The 20,328-nt window shown below is 42.2% G+C and overlaps 1 long non-coding RNA gene across 2 annotated transcripts in view; it reads left to right on the forward strand.

Moving 5' to 3' along the window:
• The first annotated feature begins 1,611 nt into the window (after positions 1-1,611).
• The window catches only part of LOC117436865 (uncharacterized), a 182,503-nt gene continuing 163,786 nt past the window's right edge, over positions 1,612-20,328 (forward strand). For both annotated transcript variants that reach the window (XR_004550210.1, XR_004550230.1), the window contains exon 1: positions 1,612-1,747. This is a non-coding gene — a long non-coding RNA (uncharacterized lncRNA). The remainder of the gene's footprint in view (positions 1,748-20,328) is intronic.

Consider the following 20,328-nt stretch of genomic DNA (forward strand, 5'->3'; position numbering starts at 1 on the left):
ACCTACTCACTGATACTGTAATTGAGTCTAGAAACACCTGTTCTGGCTTCTGCATGTGTTGGGAGTTCCAATCACCCTGGTGTGACTACAGAAAAGGCTACCAGCAATCAGGCTGAAATTGTTCCAGGATGAGAGGGATTGGTTAAAGAATGTTTTTTTTTTGCTGGAATTTAGGGGTTACTTCAGCAGAGAACCAAGGTGTGAATCAGGACTTCTGTAAGCAGAGGAGATAAAGACCTGTTTGGGTGTCTCTAGGGTTTCTTTTGTCTAACAAGGTATGAGTAACTGATAGTCTTTCTGATAAGAAAGCCCCTAACTTAAGGAGGGGTATGAAAAGAGGTCTTCCCTTGTCTTTGTCCTTGTGCAAATTTTAATAATTTAATACTCTTTAAAGTATCTGTTGTGGCCAAACCTTTTGTTGGTTAAAGAGTTCAAAAGCCACTACAGTCGAAATGCTCTGAAGTTACATACAGTGTATTTCTTCAGGAAGCCAAGCTGAAATGCTGGGACATGTAGTAAAGGAAGGAAGAGACCTAGAATGCAGAGATGTTAGGATATGGTGCTATGAGCCTTGGTGTTTAGTGCATGACTAAACTGAGCATATTGTGCACTTCTGTAGTCTTGAGGAAAAGTGTGAGACTGATTTGTTGAGATACTGTTTGATCTTAAAGGCAGTGTGCAGACTTGGTGAGAGATCTGCATCCTCTGTATAACCATATCGTCATGTGCAAGCACAGTAAGGGTGTACCTCCTGTAGGCTTGTTATCTCTGATGTGAGACCAGGTGCTGTGACGTCCTATCAGTTATCTCTAGTGAGAAAATAACTGTGCATAGACTCCGAAGCAGATATTATCTGTTTCTGCAAACATCCTGTTCGCTCTGTGAATTGTCCAGATTAAACCAGGGTTGTGAAGACATCCAAGCTGGAACTGAGACTGCTGCTCAAAAGTTACACTGTGCCTGTTTGCTTTCTTTCTTTAGATGGAAAGCATTTTCCTACTGCTTCTCAGGCCTCTGGCAGTGAATTAATAATGCATAACATAATGCAAACACTTAAAAGTGCAGATTTTGCTGGGATTCAAAGTTTTCAATCCTGAAGAAGATGAGAGTGGTGTAAGGGTATGATCCTGCAGAGGACTAGATGACCAACAGGGCTACATCTGGATGTTTGGGGCAGAGTGGTTTAGGAGTTTCCATGTTTCTGGGAAGGGAAGCTGGCAAGCATTCATCTCCTTTTTAATGCGTGTAGTGATGCTGTTTGGGTTATTGATTTTTAATTATCTTTTTTTAAGCCTGCTGTAATTATTATTGCATAATGAAACGTAGAGATGTATGAACAGAGACTTAAACAAAACCCAAAAACACAGTCTGCAGGAAAATACAATGTTTGGAAGCTGTTATTAAAAAGCTGTAAACACTATTAGGCAAGTGACTAGTTAAACTTAATTATAGAAACTTTTCTTGTATCTGTTTATTTGGCCCTAGTAAATGCCTTCTCATAAATAAACTTCAGTCAACAAGTGACTTCAGGTTTTCTTTGCTAATAATAATACTTCATAGGGTGGTGTGTTTGGTTTTTGGGGGTGTTATTTGGTGCAAAGTGAACTACACTGGTAGTCTCCTTCCATCAAGCTGTTCAGTTCAGTGGCCTTCAGCGGTAAAGCTCTTAGGATACCCCCTGGAACAGGACTGGTGAACGAGGCCACAAACATGGGAGAGCTCCTTTTACTTAGCGTGCTAAGTTGATGTAAGTACTAGGTTACTTTTGTCACAAAGCCATGGTTTCTGTGCTAGCAGCTGAGAACCTTCTTTCAACAAGCTCTAGCAGCTCTAGGCTCACTTGGGCTCTGGCTGTCTGCCTTAGCCAGCTTGGTGGTGGGAATCTCTAGAACAGTGTGTTTTCTATGCACTAAAAATCTCTCACAGTGCCAATAGCAGTTCAGTGTGAATGGGGATCCAACATATGTATTTCTGTATCCTATACCCCAGACTCCTGTCCCTGCAATGTTGGTGTTGGACTCCATATTTCCATCTGTGTCCTGTACTGTGATCCTGAAAAGCTCACTTAAATCCTGATGTGCATCAAATAATCTTGTATTCAAGCAGACTGCTGAATTTTCTTCCTCTTTCTTGCATCTGAAAGAGCTCAGAGAACACTGGGGGTATTGTAGTAACCTTGCCACTCTTCCATACAGAAAAGAAAAATGGGATAGGCTCTCTTGAGAAATATTTTGATAGAGAGGCTAATGACTAATTTGTTGTTACTGTGTTTGAAGAGCCCTTTGCTGCATTTCTTTGGTCAGCTGTCAGTGGCATGTAGAGCTGGAAGCTGTCAGTGTTGGTGTCTCAGCCTGCAGAGCAATGGCATCCACATTTTCTTCCTCTGCCTGACCAGCTGGAGGCTTCATCTGACATCTGAAATGACCTCTGGGCATTGAAATGTGCTGTACTGCTCATAAAATCTCTCCTGGGGAAAGCAATTGAAGTCACTCTGATATAGGATATTGTATAACCAAAGGAGTTGAACAGAGTAACATTTCTATCTCTCTGAAGGGCTTCTGATGGAGTGGTTATCACTGCCAGTGGTAGGTGCAGATGACGACCTTTCTGAGCGCTGTGGTTCTCTGCTTCAGGTTGCACTGGTTTGGTGAAATGAACAGTGAATGTCTCTGAAGTTTTCTATTTGGATACTTCTATTGGTGACTCTCAGCCTGCTAGGTGTTTGGAAAGGCTCTTGGATATATATGTGTGTATGCTGTCCTGCAGGGAAAAGGAGCACAAAGCAGGGGGAGCAGAGACTCTTGGGAAGCTCTAGCCACTGAGTGACTGGACTGGAGGTGCTGCCCTGTCCCAGTAACACCAGTGTCACCAGGCTCTTCTGCCTTCCCTCCCTTCAGTGAGGCCTCGGGTCTTGTGGCAGTCCTGTGCCAACACATCCAGTGTGCAGCCTCAGTACGCAGTCACATGCAGTAGCCCTGAAGTTCAGAGTCCTGTGCTTCTGTAGAGTAATTGTGCCTTGGGAGGGGGGGGAGAACCCAGCCTGGATGCTTGGTCCTTGGCAGTTTTATCTCAACAGCCTGATGAGTGTGAGTGGCCATGAGAATCTGGGGATGAGGTGGCTGTCTTGTGTAATGCTTGTGCCTAGCCTTGGTAGGCAGGGCTGGGGACTAGCTCCATGCAGATTTTACTCTGGGGATGTTTGCAAAGCAGAATCACTTTTGCTTGTTCTTGCTGCCTGTTCAAGGCATGTTGGGGGTGCCTGTTCCAGGCAGTACATATATAACACCTTCTCCTAGTGCTCTGACAGAATACAGCACTATTTCTGTGTTTACCTGGTCTCGTCATGGGGAAGTCCTTCAGTGTCTCCTCATAGAAACTGTTTTGTGGCTTCCAAGTATTAACAACTTCTAAATTTCTTTTGCTGTGGTAAAGCAAAAGGGATATAATCAAGTTGGAGCGCTGCCTCTCCCAGGGGAATGTTGTCTGGATAAAGGCTTTTGTATAACTCAAGTTTTAATTCTTTTGAGAATGTTATTCCCAGTATTAGTGTTTTCTCATCAGGTTTTTTTAAAAGTAACTTGGGATGTGTTTGTTCAACCTTTGGATTACTGTCTATCTATAATTAAGCTGTGTCCCAATATTAAGGCTGGATTTAAGCGGGATCTCTGAATCCTATGTATTGATAAGACAGAAGAATTTAAAAACTTTTTTAAAAGGTAGGTTCCTTGGCTGTATCCTTATGGTATGAAGTATTCAGAAAAAATGTTGCCTTGTACCCTGTAGCTGTGCTGGCATAGCTGCCTGTGCAGCTGTGTTATGGCTCTTAGAGTGAGCTGATCTGGCTTCAGTAAAATCTCTGGGTTATCTTCCAGTTTATCAGTTCAGTCTGCAGCTGGCTAGACTAATATGCCAGCACAACTGGGGGGGGGGGAGGGGGGCATGCAGAGGTCCAAAAGGTGGGACTGAACAGTGGCAATAACTTAAAGCAGTTCTATTGCTGCTGAAGAATTCTGATCATGGATTAGAGCCTTGATGTTTGCTGAGTAGTAATGACATGCACAAAATGTAATTCAATAAAATGTAATTTGTTTTTGAAAAGCTACAAAAAATGTTACAGATGTGAAAGTATTCCTAGATAGCTGTCACTGGTCTCACTGTCTGCCATCACCAAAATACAGGCCTGAAATTGCTTTAGGCAGAAGAAAGAGGTGAACCTCAGTTCTTAAGTGTCTGCCTGAATCTACAAAGGTTTCTTATGATTGCTGGTTTGATACTTCCTAACACACATTCACTTCTGTTATATCACTGTACTGATGTAAAGTATAAATGGACTGATGGCATTTTTTTTTTTGGTCTCAAAGCAAAGATTCTCACCTTTGGTTCTTCAACTGGTGTGTTGTTCAACTTACAGAATACCTGACTTGTAATATTATTACAAAAATATTAGTAGATTTATTTTAAGCAATAGGGCATCTTAAAATCTGATGTGAAAATCATTGTCTTTAAATTTAATTTTCAGTTTCTGAAGTTATATTGTTCACTGACAGCTTCTCAAAATCATCTTGGTCAACTCTGTTCTTGGCTAGAGAACTGTAGGTATGTATGAAGGCTTGTGATAATGAAGTAAACATCACTTTTACCTCCAGTTTCATTATGGTTTTGAATTGAATGTTTGAAGTGGCATTATTTGGTTGGCTCAAATGCTGTTTATTTTCATTTTAGAAGGAGGTGAGTTATATCTTCTTTTGAGATGGATATCAATAACTCCTTAAAAGACACAATAATAGCAGAGTTGGCTTACTGTCAGTCTGTCAGATTCTTAGATTAGTGATCAGATTACCTAATAAAGCTGGGCAGCATCTCCCCTGACACAACAGCCTTGTCATTCCCTCCCTTGAAGCAGCCCATGAGGCAAGGGGCAGCAGTGACTGCTCCTGCAGCTGAGAAATACCTGTGTACTGAAAGGTTACCGAATCAGGGCTTCCAGGCAGCCCAAAGAGCTGCCTGCAAGGTGCCATTTCCTGCAAGGTCCCTTAAAGGGTTTGGGTGTCCTCCCTACAGTGTGAGGTGGTTCTCTGGCAGAGAGCATTTGTCCATCTTGCTGGTCACCTCTGACTGATGGGAACTGATGACTCACTGCTGAGGCATCTCCAGCTCTGGTGACTATGTAAACTGGAACTTTACAGATGAGCTCCCTCTTTCATGATAAACAACCTCTCACTTCCTGCGTGTGGATTTATTAGGGTTTAGAGAGGGTGTGTGTACTTAAGGAAGTTCCAGCCTCTTCTTCACTTCTTTCTAAATTAACTCCTTGTTGTGACAGCACTAGGAGCTTGGGCTGTCCCTGCTGGATGCTGCAGGTTCCCCAGTCTCCCTGGCAGTGTTGCCAGCCAGGGAAGCGCAGGCAGGCCACAGCATCCCCCTTCCCCTGCTTAGCTGGACTCCAGCTTGAGGCTCAGCCCCTTTCCTCCTGTGGTGCTCTTTGCATTAGGCTGGAAAGCTGGCCTTATATGTAGAAAATAGCAATAATGTATTCACTGTTTAATAAATACAAATAATCACAACTTGTATTTGGTCCCTCGTAATCTTTTGTCTAGTCTTGTTTTTCATACATTTACTTAGACAAAAATACAGATTATGACATTCTGCTGCATTTTCTAAGGTGAAAACAGTCTTAGCTGAGGGATGTGACTTGCCATTAAGTCTGTTCAACTTCATTGTGCTTTCTGTGTCTCTCTAGGTAGTGAAATGACAAAAGATCTTGAAATCACTGAAAACAAGCCTGCTGAGACTTGCGATTCTCTTTATCCTAATTGTTATGTGCAGGCAAATATCTTACAGTTCAGCCGAGCTATGTACTACTTAGTCTGCTATTGTGTTAGGCAATTGTTTTCTCTGTCACACTTCATAAATTGGGTATTTATCCTCAGTTAATTAATAGGTGACATAATCTTGTTATACACATGAGCAGCATGTTTTAAGCACATCAATAAAAATGGTGAAGCCTTCTATATAGATCACTATAAAGTATTGAACTTAGGATAGTATAACACCATCTGTTAATTGTTTGGTAACTCCTTAGTATAACGAAACATTCTTACGTACTTTGTGAGGCATCATCTTTTCTTCAAAGTGCTCAGCTTCCTGAAGGAGAATTTAATAATAGTAAAACATATGTACGGAATTTCTAGGAACATTCCAGTTGCCAATAACTATATTCAGGCTTATCATGACCAAGTACTTGGTGCCCACTCAGACCACACTTGCACATTAAAAAGACAAAATACCCACTTTAGGATTTGCAGATGACTTTGCTAGACTTGAAATTAGTGGGAGGGCATTGAGGAAAGCCAGGGATAGCTGGAGCAAAGAACAAAGGCTACACACACATGGTTGTGTGGCTTACGTCACTTTAAGTAAACAGGGCGGTTCTGCTAAGCCTTCTGACTTTGTTGCTGTAAGGATACGTGCCTCTTGTACCATGCCAAATCATCCCACTGACTTGCTCTCCATCTACCTGTCATCTTGCCAGAAAACAACGTGTAGATTGTGAAGTGGGGATAAGATCAAATGTAAGGCATCAGTACTGCCTTTGGGAATACTTCCCTCGCTGCTTCTCGTGGGAGACTTGTGTGCTTGCTGTCCCCAGCTGCTAGTCTTACCATTGTACTGCTAGTATTTCATACACCTGTGTTTTTTGTAGCCTTTTCTGCAGCAATCATTCTTTGGTAGGGGGTAGCGGGTATTAAAAAGAGTCAACAACAATGTGGTAGTATCTATTGTTTCTATTCTTACATGGCTGGGTTTTGTGCTTCTATCTTTGATACTTTACCTGGCAAAGCACTGATGCAGGATGACACCTTGGCAATGCTGTTACTTATACTGGTGCTGGAGACTTGATCACAACAGAATAAATGCTTGTGCTGATAAATTATGGTGGTGAGGTAAGCAAAGTTAAAGCATTATGCCACAACAAATGCTTTTCCTCATAATGTGAAGGTGCAGATAAGGAAGCGCCTTCCAGTTTTACTAGTCTGCTTGGGTATGTCTGTGATCTTAGTGGGTCTTTCTCATCCTACCTAATCTGAATCTGATAGTATAAACTAATGGTGATAAACAGCTAGAAAAGATTAATTTCAAAGGAAAGATTGTCACTTCTGCTTCAAACAGAATGCTTATCTGGAAATCTCTTCTAGTTTGTGAAGGTGTATGGGAACAATGATGGTGCATCTGTTAGCACAGCTATAGCCACTTGCATGTATTGAAGTCTTTGTCACTGCTGAGGAAGTTAGCTTTTTCCTTTTCAGCATCCTTAACTTGTTATTTGCCATGGTTATACAAAGATTTGTTCCCTTGAGCTATTGCTGTCTTGATATTACTGTTTCACTGTGACTGCTCACCTCCCTGGCGCTGTACAGTGGACTTGATACTTGTCTCAAAGCCTCATTTGTTGACCAAGTCTATTATCACCCTCTGGAATGCTCTTGGAGTGGCTCTGGCACACCTAGGAGGTAAGAATGGCTACTTCCCCCCGTACCATATACTTTAAGGCACACGCCAGGGCATGGCAGAGGCAAAGGCTCTTCAGCTGGCTCAAGCAGCTGTAATAGCCCAGGTCTTCTCTACAAAGGCTGAGCACTACATGTTTTAAAGGCAAGTGGGGCCAGCAAGGAGCCTGAATGAAACTAGGTAATGCAGCTGGATTTTAGGAACAGAGGGCTTCACAGGTTTCTTTCATCATTGCATGTAAAGTGGTTAATTTTGGTTACTGTTTGCTTCAGATAGATAGTTAAAAGTATATAGTCTCTTTGCTGATGAACTTAAATTGACTTCTGAGGCAATCTGTCTTTTCTGTACTTCTTGGAGTGCAGTAGGCTGTGCATTACCTGTAGTAGGAGCCTTGGACTCCTATTTGCTCTGCCTGATGCAAATGACTACTGATGGTGCCCAAGCACTGTGTGCACGTACAGTTTTAGGTTGAGGAAATTATTCTGCAGCAGCTTAGCTGGCTAAACATGACAGCTGGATTGTATGAATTGGCATTAATGAAAACCAAAGTGAGTTACTGAAATATTGGTCGCACTGCCTGATGCCACTGAAGCTGATATGACCATTTCTTTTTAGATGTGATCTGAGAATTTTGCTTCAGTACTTGCTTGACAGTCAGCCCCTTCTTATTTTTCTTAGCTGTGATGAGGTATAAGTACATACTACTGTTACTACAGTAACACTGCAACTGAATGTTCTAGTAAGAATGTGTTTATCTTAAAAACTATATTTATCTTTCTGTGAACAGTCTCAATTTAGCTAAAACCCTTTAAGAGTGAAAATTTAAATATATTGCTCTGGAGGATGCTTTCTTGTAACAAATTTGGAAATGTATCATGAACAAATCGCATGTGTAGAGGAGGTGTTGTTTGAAAAATGGTTTTTAAAAATGAGCTAGGTGTCTGAAATAGCTACATACAACACACAATAACAGCTACTAAACTGACTGTCATCTTGCTCTGGTTGGGGAAAACAAGATGATCTACACTGAAGTTCTGGGTCTGATTTGGTGTATGCAGCCAGAAGTAAAACATGTCTTTTACTTACTTGCATATGCTTGGATCAAGCTTTGAATTTGAAATGGGGGAAGAAGTGGGTAGAAAAAGATGGGAGATTTTCCACTGATTTCAGTAGGTGTTGACTCCGATTCTCCCTCTTCCTCTTATCAGAAAGACTCTCATGTAAGCTGAGGAAGACCAGACCCTGTCTCCTTCCTTTCTATCAGTACAAAGTCTGGGGTCTGCTATAGCATGAGCAGAAATATGCAATCCCACTGAAGTCTGTGGTCTATCTCCTTGTTAGGCAAATGCCGCATATCACAGATGGAGCTTTAGGCTTTTAACCAAACTTGTCAAGCACTGGGTATACTAATGAGCAACTATGGTTGACACTCATGAAGACATTTAAACAGAAGGACACTCAGGTTAGCAAAGGCTAAAACTAGCTTTCCTTGGAAGGGATTTTTGGCTCTGAAATCTTTTGTCCCTGGCTGCCACTGACTGAATGGATTAATTTTTCCAGACAACCTTCTGTTTACCTTTTTTAGAGGAAAAGGAGCTCAGTGGTAGCGTATGGGAATATTATTGTATTACAAATTTATGTTCTGTTGCTGGTGGCTTTGTTCTTAGAGTTGGGATAGTAGCTGGATTACTCTTGCTATAGAACAGAGTGATTGAAGCACTGAAAAAAGTATGCTAGAACTTGTAATGGGAGCAGTGCTTTCCCAGTTAGTAGACCTAACTGGTCTACTTTGTACAAACACTGTGCTTAAGACCTACTTATGGACCTGCACACTGTTGTGCAGAGGGCTGTGCAAACACAGACCAAAATATCAGTACTCAGCCCTGTAATTTAAATGGGATAAATACGAAGGAGGGCAATACACGGGAATGGAAAGTGTGAGGAACTTAGAATACTGGCCAGATGCTGGTGTGCTATGTGGCCTCATGCAAGACCAGCATCCTTCAGAACTGGGATGCAATATAGCATATTGGTAATGAAGCAAAACATGGGGTAACTCCGGCTTCTGAGGTGTCTTAGTGCTGTCATTGAAATTAGACCCATTCCAATAGGAATACTGTGCTTTGAATATTATGATTCTTTGTTTTAAGCGTAAACTTAAAATGCCCTAGAAAACTATGCTGAAGCCTCTCTATTCTTAGTTTTAGTCCCCTTGAGACTGGAATGGATAATGCAGAGGACATAGTGGAAGGAAGTAGAGGATTTTTTTTTCCATTTCTGTTAGCTAAATGATAATAGTGCTGATGTTGGAGAGAGGTGGTGTTAGTCTGAGAACTCATACAGGTGTGATGCCTCCACACTCTTCACTGTGAAATGATTTATCAGCAGCTTAAAGCAATAATTAACTAAACCAGCCATATGCCTTATGCCACAGCAGTTGATAATACTAAGTTGTGAAGATTGCTTTAGGTGAAGAGAGGTCATGGTCTCTTTCTGTCTTAAGCAGGATAGAACTCTTCTCAAAGCAGAAAGTCTCTTCCATGATCATTGAAACTCTTTTTTAAGTTAAGGACTTGTTTGACTGACTACTTGCACATAAATGGCTCTGAGACCATTATGAGGTGTTCTTAGTGAAATGACAGCAGGAGGGGTAAGAACCCTGCTACTCTATTATTGTTTGTTTAGGGGTGTAGGTGTTTCCTGTGAAGCTCGCTCAAAGGAACAGCTAGTGCCTGACCATGCAGACATCTGTAATACAGGAAAGCTAAAAGTTCAAGCTGTTCTGGTGTTTGCATAGTTTACTCTTTTAAACTTGGCAGTTTATAATTTCTTCTGTCTGCTGTGGATTCTGCTCAGAACCTCTAAGAGACTGGAATTTTCCATCTTAAATATAAATGGAAGATAAGGGGAACTGAGTGCCACTGAAAAAACTACTTCAAGTTATTTCTTCCCTCCTTTAGGTGAAAGAAACTTCATGTGAGGTTGTACTTGAGTATCTTCTTGTTTCCTGAACAAGAATAGCCTGGGTCTTGGCACTCAAGATCATTGTATCAAACTCTTGCAGGATGCCTGGTCCAAATCCTGGCCAAATCTGGGCTAGCTCTGAAATGGGGTGCAATTGCTCGGAGCTTTGCCCAGTCAAGTTGTGAATGTCTCAAAAGACTGACATTCTACAAGCTCCGTGGGCAGCCTAGTCTAGTACTTTATCACCCTTATTCTGATCCTCCTCCTCCAAGAGGACTTTTGATGACTGACTCTTTCAGCCTAATGGTCCAGACATTTCTCTGCTTCCCTTATACAGCACTTCACAATCCCATACCTCTATGACTTGGCTGATCTGGATAATGAGGAAGACTTTGCTGAAAGCTTTGCTACAGTCAAGGTAAATGATATCCATTGCTCTTCCTTGGTTCACAGCCACCCTTCTCTTCCTAGAAGCAGGTCAATTCAGTTGTACTACTTTCTTTTGGTAACTCCCTGTTGCCAGTTCCCCATGACCACCTCATCCTTACTGTGCTTCTAAATGGCTTTGAAGACTTGTTCCACAGTTTTCCAGGTACTGTGATTAAGTCTGTGGTTTCCCAAGACCATCTTTCTTGAAGGGGAATGTGACTTTCTTGCCTTTCTATAAGTTACTGGGCCCCTGCTCAAATTGCCATGACCACTTAAAAGTGCTGACCAGCAGTCTGGCTGACCTCATTTGTCACATTAGCCCTTAGGACCAGGCAGGTATCCAGTCTGCTCTACCATACTCTTCCATGAAGCAGAGAAACCAAAAAAAGGTTAGAAGCAAACTTTACAGTAAAGGCCTTTTCTTCTGTTACTACCAAGTCCCCTCGCCCATTCAGCAGCGGAGCCATGTTTTCTTTGAAGTTGCTATTGCTGATTCTGAATCAGGAGAAGCTCTTGGATTTGCTTCTTGCTGCCTTTCTTTTTTAAGATTTTTAGTTTGAAAAGGTAAAATACTTGCCTTGGGATTTTGCTTGGGTGTAGGCAATATTTTTAAGACTAGAAGAAAGAATCTTACTAACATATATGAAACCCAATTGTTGAGGTTAACTTTCAGAGCTTGAGACTGAGGTCTTGTGTGGGCTGATGAACTACTTTCAGATATGAAAAGGGACTGCTGAACGTGACCTTGGTTTTCATGAGAACCTATGAATATTCACTCACTTCCTTCTCAGTTTTATAGCTCCTTCCCATTGCTGCCTGGTGTGTATTGAATTGTTAGAGACATACTCTACACCCACTCTGCAGGTGGTGCCAACTCTCACAAGCACTCTTATCCTGATTAAAGGGACTGCTTGGCTATATTGCCTGGGTTCTTCTGTGAACTTTGTGCTCCAAGCACAAAGCCACAGCACAGGCAGCTCATACCAGTGTGGTACAGGACAGCATCAGGGTAGGTGTTACAGGCAAGCCTCTGATGCCTAGTTACAAGTCCAGTCACTGCATGAGGAGTGTTTAGCCTGTGCTCTCCTTAACCCACTAACTTCATTTTAGTCTCTGTATAGCTTATTGAAATGTTTCTGGGTGCAGAATCTCCTGTGATTAGAACATGAGAGAAATGTAAAGTATGTCTGGGCTACAATGAACATCAAAATAAATTGTGTGTTAGTTGACAGATAACTTTGTTGGGGCTGAATGAGAGTTTGGATCTGTAATGTGGCTCTTGATGTCTGGACATATTTCACTGGCACTGATGATTTTAGCTTTATTTAGCTTGGGAAAACAGACTACTCAGTGATGCCCATTCTATAAAGCTATCACTAAAAGTGAGTGTTTTTCAGCTGCTGCCATCAAGGTTGCTAGAAATCCACAGGATGAAGCTGGAAAGAACATAATATGCCGAACTGTGATGGTGAAGCAGATTTGCGAACATCAATAGTGAAGAAAATATTCTAAGACATAAATCACTACAATCTCTTAAATAACCTAGTATGATAAAATGGCAATGAATTTTTCATGAAGTACAGCAATAGCACCAGATGGCTCCTGGGCCTGTGGGAGAATCTTCACATTTCACATTAATTCTGAAAAACAGTAATCTAGAAATGACATGCAGTAATGAGCAGGTCACCCACAATATAGTGACCACTCTTAGTTTGAACATAAAATAAATGCATGGAGTCTGACTTGTTCTAAATGGGCGTAGTTTCCTGGACTTCTGTCTGAGGTTTGGCTCCAAAAGTCCTTGTCCACACAGGTGTCTCTGCAGTGTGTAGGTGGGTGGTGTTTGGCTTAAATTGCTTTACTCTCACACAGCTGTCTTCTGCCTTTTCTCATCTTGTCACATCCTGCTATAATTAAACTGCCTTCAAAGTGATATTACTCCAGTGTGGAATGGACGAGATAACTATAGAAGTTCACGTGAACTTTACCCATATCATACAAATGAGAGTTGTAGTGTCTGCAGTGCATGGCTCTGCTTGTTCTTAGGAAGTTGTGTTAACTTAGCTTTGTACATTCCGCTGTCAAACTTTTAACAAATGTTGGCACGTGCCCAGATGCATTTGTCTGTTACTTCAATTTATGGCAAGTTTGAGCCAGCAGTGTATTATGTCTAGCACCCTCTGTGCTGACAAATCAGGCATGGGCTCCTGGTAATCCAGTTTTATGAAGTTAACGGGGTTTTTTAGTCATGTGACCTTAATTTTACTTACTTTTATTAAGAAATTTCTACAATTTACAACCCTAGTGGAAAAGCCGTTCTGTAGTGAATTTAACTACCTGTATATACTTTGCCCTCATCAATCTGGAAACAGGAATTCTGTGCAAGCATATGGGTGTATCCAGTCTTTGGAGTGAAGTTCAGAGTCTTTATTTGGCTTTGAGATGGCTGATAAATCCACATTGCACAGTACAAGCCACGTTAGCTTCAGTGACAAACAGCATAACTACGTTAGCCTAATGGCATTCCTCAACTAATTTGTCTTCTCTCCCTGCAAAGTTAACCAGGCTGACCGTAGTGACATTGGGTGACATAGCTCTCTAACTAGAGGTCACTAGCTAATCACAATATATATATTCCTAAACACGTATTTCAAGAAATACACATATACCAAGGCAAGGTATAGCTTATGCTCCTGTTTTTAACAGGGACACCGTCTTGGAAAATAGTATGTTTGTAGATATACATATAATTATTTTTTCCTCATTTTCTAAGTATCTCTTCTTTGTCTTGGTGGAACCCCTCTGAATCATAGAATCATAGAACAGTTTGAGTTAAAAGGGACCTTCAGTGGTTGTCTAGTCCAATCCCCCTGCAATGACTAAGGACATCTTCAACTAGGTCAAGTTGCTGAGAACCACATCCAGCTTGGCCTTGAATGTCTCCGGGGATGGAGGATAATACGGTCTGGTATAAAATGGATTGAATGAATTGAGTCTGAACATGAATTTATAGTTTTGTGTCTAATCTAAGGCATTACTATGTTGGTCAGATGACACTGCACTCTACTGGAGTAGGAACTCCATGTGTTGCTTGGTGGGTGGAAGAGAAGGGGGATAGAGACTGTATTGGTACCACGTGCCTTGGGTTGGGCTGGGTGGCAGGAGATTTGCAGAGTCCCACAGGTTTAGCTGATTCTCTGTGGGGTATGGAGCCACCAGAGAGCAGATGCTGTCCTGCAGCACCAGCAGTTCAGGGGGGAATTACCCAAGTGTATTTCATTATAGGTTGTTTCTGACCATTGACTTCTTGTTTGGTGGGGGGGGGAGGGGGTTGAGGAAGAGGGGGGGGTGGCTTGTAGTGTTTTTCATGCCCTCTCTAGATTATTGCACTGCACTATAGTATGGCAACCCTTCTTTACAGGCCCTTACCTATGCTGCAAATTGCAGAGCCAGTCAGGTTGAATCTCAAAGCTGAGACTATGGCAAGAAGTGCTGGTGTTGCAGTAAGAGTACTGCACGTCCCCTTCCTTTCAGGAAAATATCATTCACATGTTGACATGTGCTGTCAGCTGAGCTCTAACTCCTTGCTGCTGACTTCACAAGTAAGTCTTAACAAAAAGCAACTAATCCGTAACTCCTGAGGGTTTGTTTGCCCAAATTAAGTAACCCCAAATATGATCCTGAAACAAAATGGACATGAAGATTTAGGAGTGGACTTGACAAAGCCTATTCAGAAAAAGAAGAAAAAAAAAAGAATGAGGAGGAGAAATGAAACTGTGCCAAGCAGTTATGGATAGGTGAATGCATGAAAACAAGCAAGCTGTTAGGAGAAGAGGGAGCTGGGTGCAATGCAGGAGCAGGATTCTAAAGTAGGTAACGTTACTGGAGTGCAAATACGTGCAACATACAGCTTCCACCTGGCTCTGCAAGGTTCTTGTAGGAGCACAGGGTTCAGAGTATTGCTGTACAGTGGCGTGCCCTGCAAAACAAGCAAAGCAACCCATCAGCATTGCAGTCACTGTGACTCTGTGTATTTATGCTGATGATGGCATGTACAAGCTTTATTTCAGATGTCTGTAAGTCTGTGTTGTAACTGTCTTCAAATGTACACTTCAGATTCTATTGTATTTAACTGTATAAAAATTAGTAACAATGCAACTGTTCCATGCCAAAGTCCTTCCATCTTAAATAAAACAAACCATTATCTTCCTGTGTCTATATTCTCCTGGTATAAACACAGGACTGCTTTTGCTGGCCAGAGAACCTCTCTGGGTTATTTATAGCATTAAAATCGTGCCAGGTTCTCTAGGTACTATTAACAGGCCTTTATTTTTTTATATGGGGGGGTGGGGGGGGGGAGGGGGAAGCAGATGACATATGTAGAGTAAGACTGATAAGAAAGGCTAGAGGCTCCGGAGAGATGTTGCATTTCTATTGTCCTTTCTGCTTTTGAACAATCACTCTGAAGTGGCACTGCTGATCTACAAGATACTGATGAACAATCCTCTTGTCTTGTGAAAACACTGCAGAGCTTCATGATTCTGAGAAGAGGAATATAAAACACCTCTAGGGCTCTTGCTGCTCCCTGGTATCTTGTTTTACTGATGAATACTGGAAAGCTAGACCTGAGTGAGAAGTGGTGTTCTGAGCAAAACAAATGCGGGCAGAAGGAAACGTGTTATGTTGCTCTCTTATTTCATGATCCTGTTTGGTTTGGTTAATTTATTTTTTTTTTCATCCCCTGCTAAGTCATGCCTCTGTCTGCTTGCATAACATATATATATATACACACAAATACTGTACTTTAGGGAAAACATAGCTGAATATCTGAAGATCTGTCTAAAAGTGAAATGAGACTTTCTGGAGTAACATAGGAGAAGGTGGAAATATTTTGATCTCCTATTCCTGAATTCTGGCAGCTGTTTAAAACACAGCACAGGAATGAGCCCACAGTGCAGGTGGCTCAGAGCTCTTCAAAAGCAATTCGTGTATGATGGTGTATACAGATGCATTTACAAATGCACAAAAACTGTGTGTGTGCACGTGTGTGTGTACAATATGCCTGCCCCTCACAACATCCCTTCTTGACCCCCGTGTCCTGCAGCTGCTGAGAGCAGGGAGGCAGAGCAGTTCCCAGTGCCGACACTGGGCTGCTGTGGCCCGGCCCAGGTTCGTGCTGGGGGATGGAAGGTGCGTGTCTCCATTCGCTCCTCCTGAATTGCACAAGCCGAGCGTCAGCATGAGGTCAAAGACAGAGTCAAGTGCACTGGTGCAATATAGCGCTTTTTCTTCCAAGTGACTTATTTTTCCCTTCCTCCTTCCCGATCTTGTATAAACGCCGCGTTTTTTCCCTTTCTTGCATTGGCGGAGCCCCTTTCCTCTCTCGCTATGACAGCATCAGGCAGGAGAGCGTGGCTTTGGTGGGGTTCAGGAGCCCGAGCGCACGTTTCCTTTCCCACCGCTTTCCGCTGAGTCAGAGCAGCGCGGAGCTGTTCCTGACCGCTGCCAGATAAACACAGCGCTCCGGCTGCTCCCGGGCTCTGTGCCCTGGCCGGCTTGAGGCGTTTTCCAAGGCCGTGCTATTGTCGCGTTCCCTTTGATGTGCAGAGCTGAGCGGGAGCATGAGCCGCCTGTTCCTACAGGCAGCAGCTTGGGAGATAACAATGTTATCGGAGCAGGAGATGAATATCCGTGTAATGCTGTTAATATTCAGATAAGTGCTGACTTTGAAGAGATAATGGAAGACTTTCAGACAGGCACTTCTGCTTGTGACACGTACGCTGGGCTAACCCACTGAGGAAAAGGTGGGTAGGAAATTTCTGACCGGTTTTAGGATAACTGTTAAAAAAACCCAAAAAAAAACCAAAAACAAAAAGCTAAAAAGAAACTAAACACAGGGGGAAAAAAAGATACTACAATCTTGTGCAATTAGGCAGTGTAATTAGGCAGGTAAAAGAAGAGGAGGTTCCACATCAGACTTGTATCACTGCCAACAACTAAGCAAAATGCAAGCAGCAGGAATTTAGCTAGTGCTCTTCTGAGGTTACTTTCTCATGAACAGAGAGGTTGAGAAAACTGATGGCCTAAAAGAACCTTGGAAGAGTAAGCAGCAACACTGTTGACTTTGTTAAAGGGAGAGAGGGTATTTGTAAACCTTTTTCACTGACACTATGGGTGTGGAGTGTGTGGGCCCAACCCCAGGCAGAAATGACATCAGCTCACTAAGTTTCTAATATAAACTACACATCTTTGCAGCCTTTGGGTGGGTGCAGCCCTCAAAGGACATGCTAGGGGGAGATAGGTGGAAAAACAGGTCGTGTGTTCAGGGCTTTTTCTTGGTACCAATAACTTGCCATCTCTGCTCCTGGAAACAACTCAAGGCTCCATAGGGAGCCGTCAGGTAGTTGTGTGATGGTGGTTTTGTGTTCTTTTTTCAGTTGTTTAGGGCTTTTTTGGCTTTGCTTTTTTGTACCTAGCCAAATTGTGTCTGATACACTGAAGGGTGCCTTCAGTGTTGTCTCCTTTGTACTCTGTTAATGTTACTTTCCAGTTCTATACAATTTAAGAGCTAGGTAAGCATTTACTTCTAGATCTAGAATAGGTATGTTGCCTATATTTTTCACAACTGTCAGGGGTAACTTAGGTTAGCTACAGGGCTAACTGAAACAGCAAGCTTACATCCAAGACCTCTATTAGATGTAACATGACGTTGCTGGTGCTTTTGTAGCACCCATATCCTTTGATTCATAGAACAAGGGAGTGAACTGGGGGCCTGAATTATGCTTTCCTGAGCAGACACTAACTAACAGTGAGACACTTTGGTATCTTAAGTCTGTGATCCTGGAAAAAACTAATCTAGACCTGCAGGATATTATTGTGATAAGTGCATACAATAGTCTTGGTTAGATTTCTGAGGGGAAAAGGAGATATTAGGACTCTGCAGGCAGTCTGTAACAGCTATTATCATTAATAATGTATTTAAAAGAAGTTTTATAGCCCTGAGGCTATCATCTCAATGATGCATAATCTCAGAAATGTCAAGGTGACTCAAGGTGACATGATGGTCCATGGCATCTCTGAACTGCTCTGAAATGTGCTGTTTTGAATAGCGCACATCCTGAAATGCACACAATGCTCAGACACAAAGGCTTTGTCACCCTCTGAATCATAAACACTCTCCCTGGCAAGGGTACAGAGCAGCAGTAATGAGTACTGTCTTTGCCTCCTAAAAGTGTGGGTTTGTTTTTACAGTCTGTAGCTAATTTGGGGTATGAATGGTTCTGTAGGTAAATAATAATCTAATTCCCCCCCAGTACTGGGATAGAAATACTTTTTACTCCTGTTCCTATTGGGTGAGCTAATATGGCTTAAATATTGTGGCTCCAATAGGGACGTATTTGTCACATTGCTGCAGTTTAGGTGGAAGTTCTTGCAGTTAACAGTGTTTGTGTGTGTTAGTTTTGTGCTGTGTAACCATACTTCTCTCTCAGACATTATTCTATTTATGAGCATGGCCTCCATTCACACAGTGGGTTAGCTAGCACCATATTCTTGTTTGCAAATTGCTTTAGAGCAGCTTTGAGCTTATCCCTGGGGTCAGTACAAATCAAAGCCCAAAACTGATGCCAAAGCCTTATGCACAGCTACGCTTTGGCCAGTTGTGTTTTTTTTTAATTGGATATTTTTGTGATACAGTCCAATGGAACAACAAATACATTGATAATGTGAAGGGAGGAGTTAGAAGAAATTAATTTGAATTCTTCAGACTGTAACAGAATGTTGTGAAATGAAGGACAGTTTGACTGTCATCTTCCGTTGGAGTGAGTAGTTCAAAATTCCTATTAAATAGCGCTGCTATTAGGGACCAGGTGGTGTAGCTGCTCCTCCCACCCTGTGACCTGATGCTTTCATTGTATTTTTATACAGTGCCTTTCAACAATAGGCTTTTATTATGTTTAGTGGACTTTTTTGTATAATGGGCTGGGCTTCCTGACCAGAAGAACATCTACCTCCCTTGATAATTACCCAGGAGTTTCTGAAAGCTCTTGTAGTATGATATGTTTACTCAATAACTCGCTCTGCACTTGGCATTCTGATTGGGTTTTTCCATTTTGGCACCAGTTAGCTTTCTAAACAAAAATAGCCTTGCTGGTATGACAGTGCAGGTGCAAACCTGTTGGGCCTTGAACAAAACTAAGATGGCCCCTTGCCACTTTGATTTTTGTTTGGTTGTTTGTTTCATTTTTATGCTAGAGGACTGAAGCTGTTATTCTTGGACTCTCATGTGGTCTAGGCTGAGCACTGGGAAATTTGTCTCTGCCTGTTGCTTGTTTATACCGCAGAGTGACTCTGGGCAGTGCTAATGCCAGTCAGAGCTCTGGGGTAAACCCCTGGCTTTAGTAGAGTTAGTATCAAACTCTCATTAAACAAAGTTGCTGGGGGAAGAGGAACTTCAATCCACTCCACTCCTACCAGTTTGATGCTAGTGCCAGCAATAGATGCCCAGAGCCTTGAGAGGGATCACAGATCAGAAGTAGAGCACCTGAAGAGCAGGACAAAGGAATTCCAGCCAGTAAGTCAGCTTCACTGGGGCCTAACTTAAATGCATCTGTGCAAATGCAGGTAACGCAAAAGCAGTTACAGACACATATACATCTGCAGGGCTGTCATCTTACTGGCATCACAAAGATGTGTTGAATGGAAGGATACGGGCTATTTAGGAATCATCTAAGGAACCTGAAGGTGTACAAGTCCATAGGATCTGAGGAGATGCATCCATGAGGCCTGAGGGAATTGGCTGTTGAAGTTGCCAAGCCATTTTCCATAACATTTGAGAAATTCTGATAGTGTGGTGTAGTTCCCACTGGCTGGAAAAGGAGAACCAAAACTCCCATTTTTTAATGAAGGGAAAAATGGATGACTTGCAGAACTACAGGCTGGTCAGTCTCACCTCTGTGTCCAGCAAGATCATGGAGCACATCCTTCTGGAAACTATGATAAGGCACATGTAAAATAAGGGGGTAATTAATGACAGCCAACACTTGCTTCAATGAAGCCAAATTGCGCCTGATATATTTGATGGCCTTCTATGGTGATGTTACAGCATTGAGAGATAAAGGAAGAGCAACTGACATCATTTATCCAGAGTCCTGCATGACATCCTTGTCTCTAAATTGGAGAAACATGTATTTAATGCATAGACCATTTGCAGGATAAGGAATTGGCTGTATGTTCACTCTCTGAGTTGTCAGTGGCTTTATGACTGAGTGGAGACCAGTGCTGAGTGGTGTTCCTTGGGGGTAGGTACTGGGGCAGGCACTGTTCAACATTTGTCGGTGACATGGACAGTGGGATTGAGTGCACCTTCAACAAGTTTGCCGATGACACCAAGCTGTGTGTTGATACGTTGGAGAGAAGGGATACCAT

The sequence above is a fragment of the Melopsittacus undulatus genome, chromosome 1, assembly GCF_012275295.1.
Source record: "Melopsittacus undulatus isolate bMelUnd1 chromosome 1, bMelUnd1.mat.Z, whole genome shotgun sequence".
In the NCBI taxonomy this organism is placed as follows: domain Eukaryota; kingdom Metazoa; phylum Chordata; class Aves; order Psittaciformes; family Psittaculidae; genus Melopsittacus; species Melopsittacus undulatus.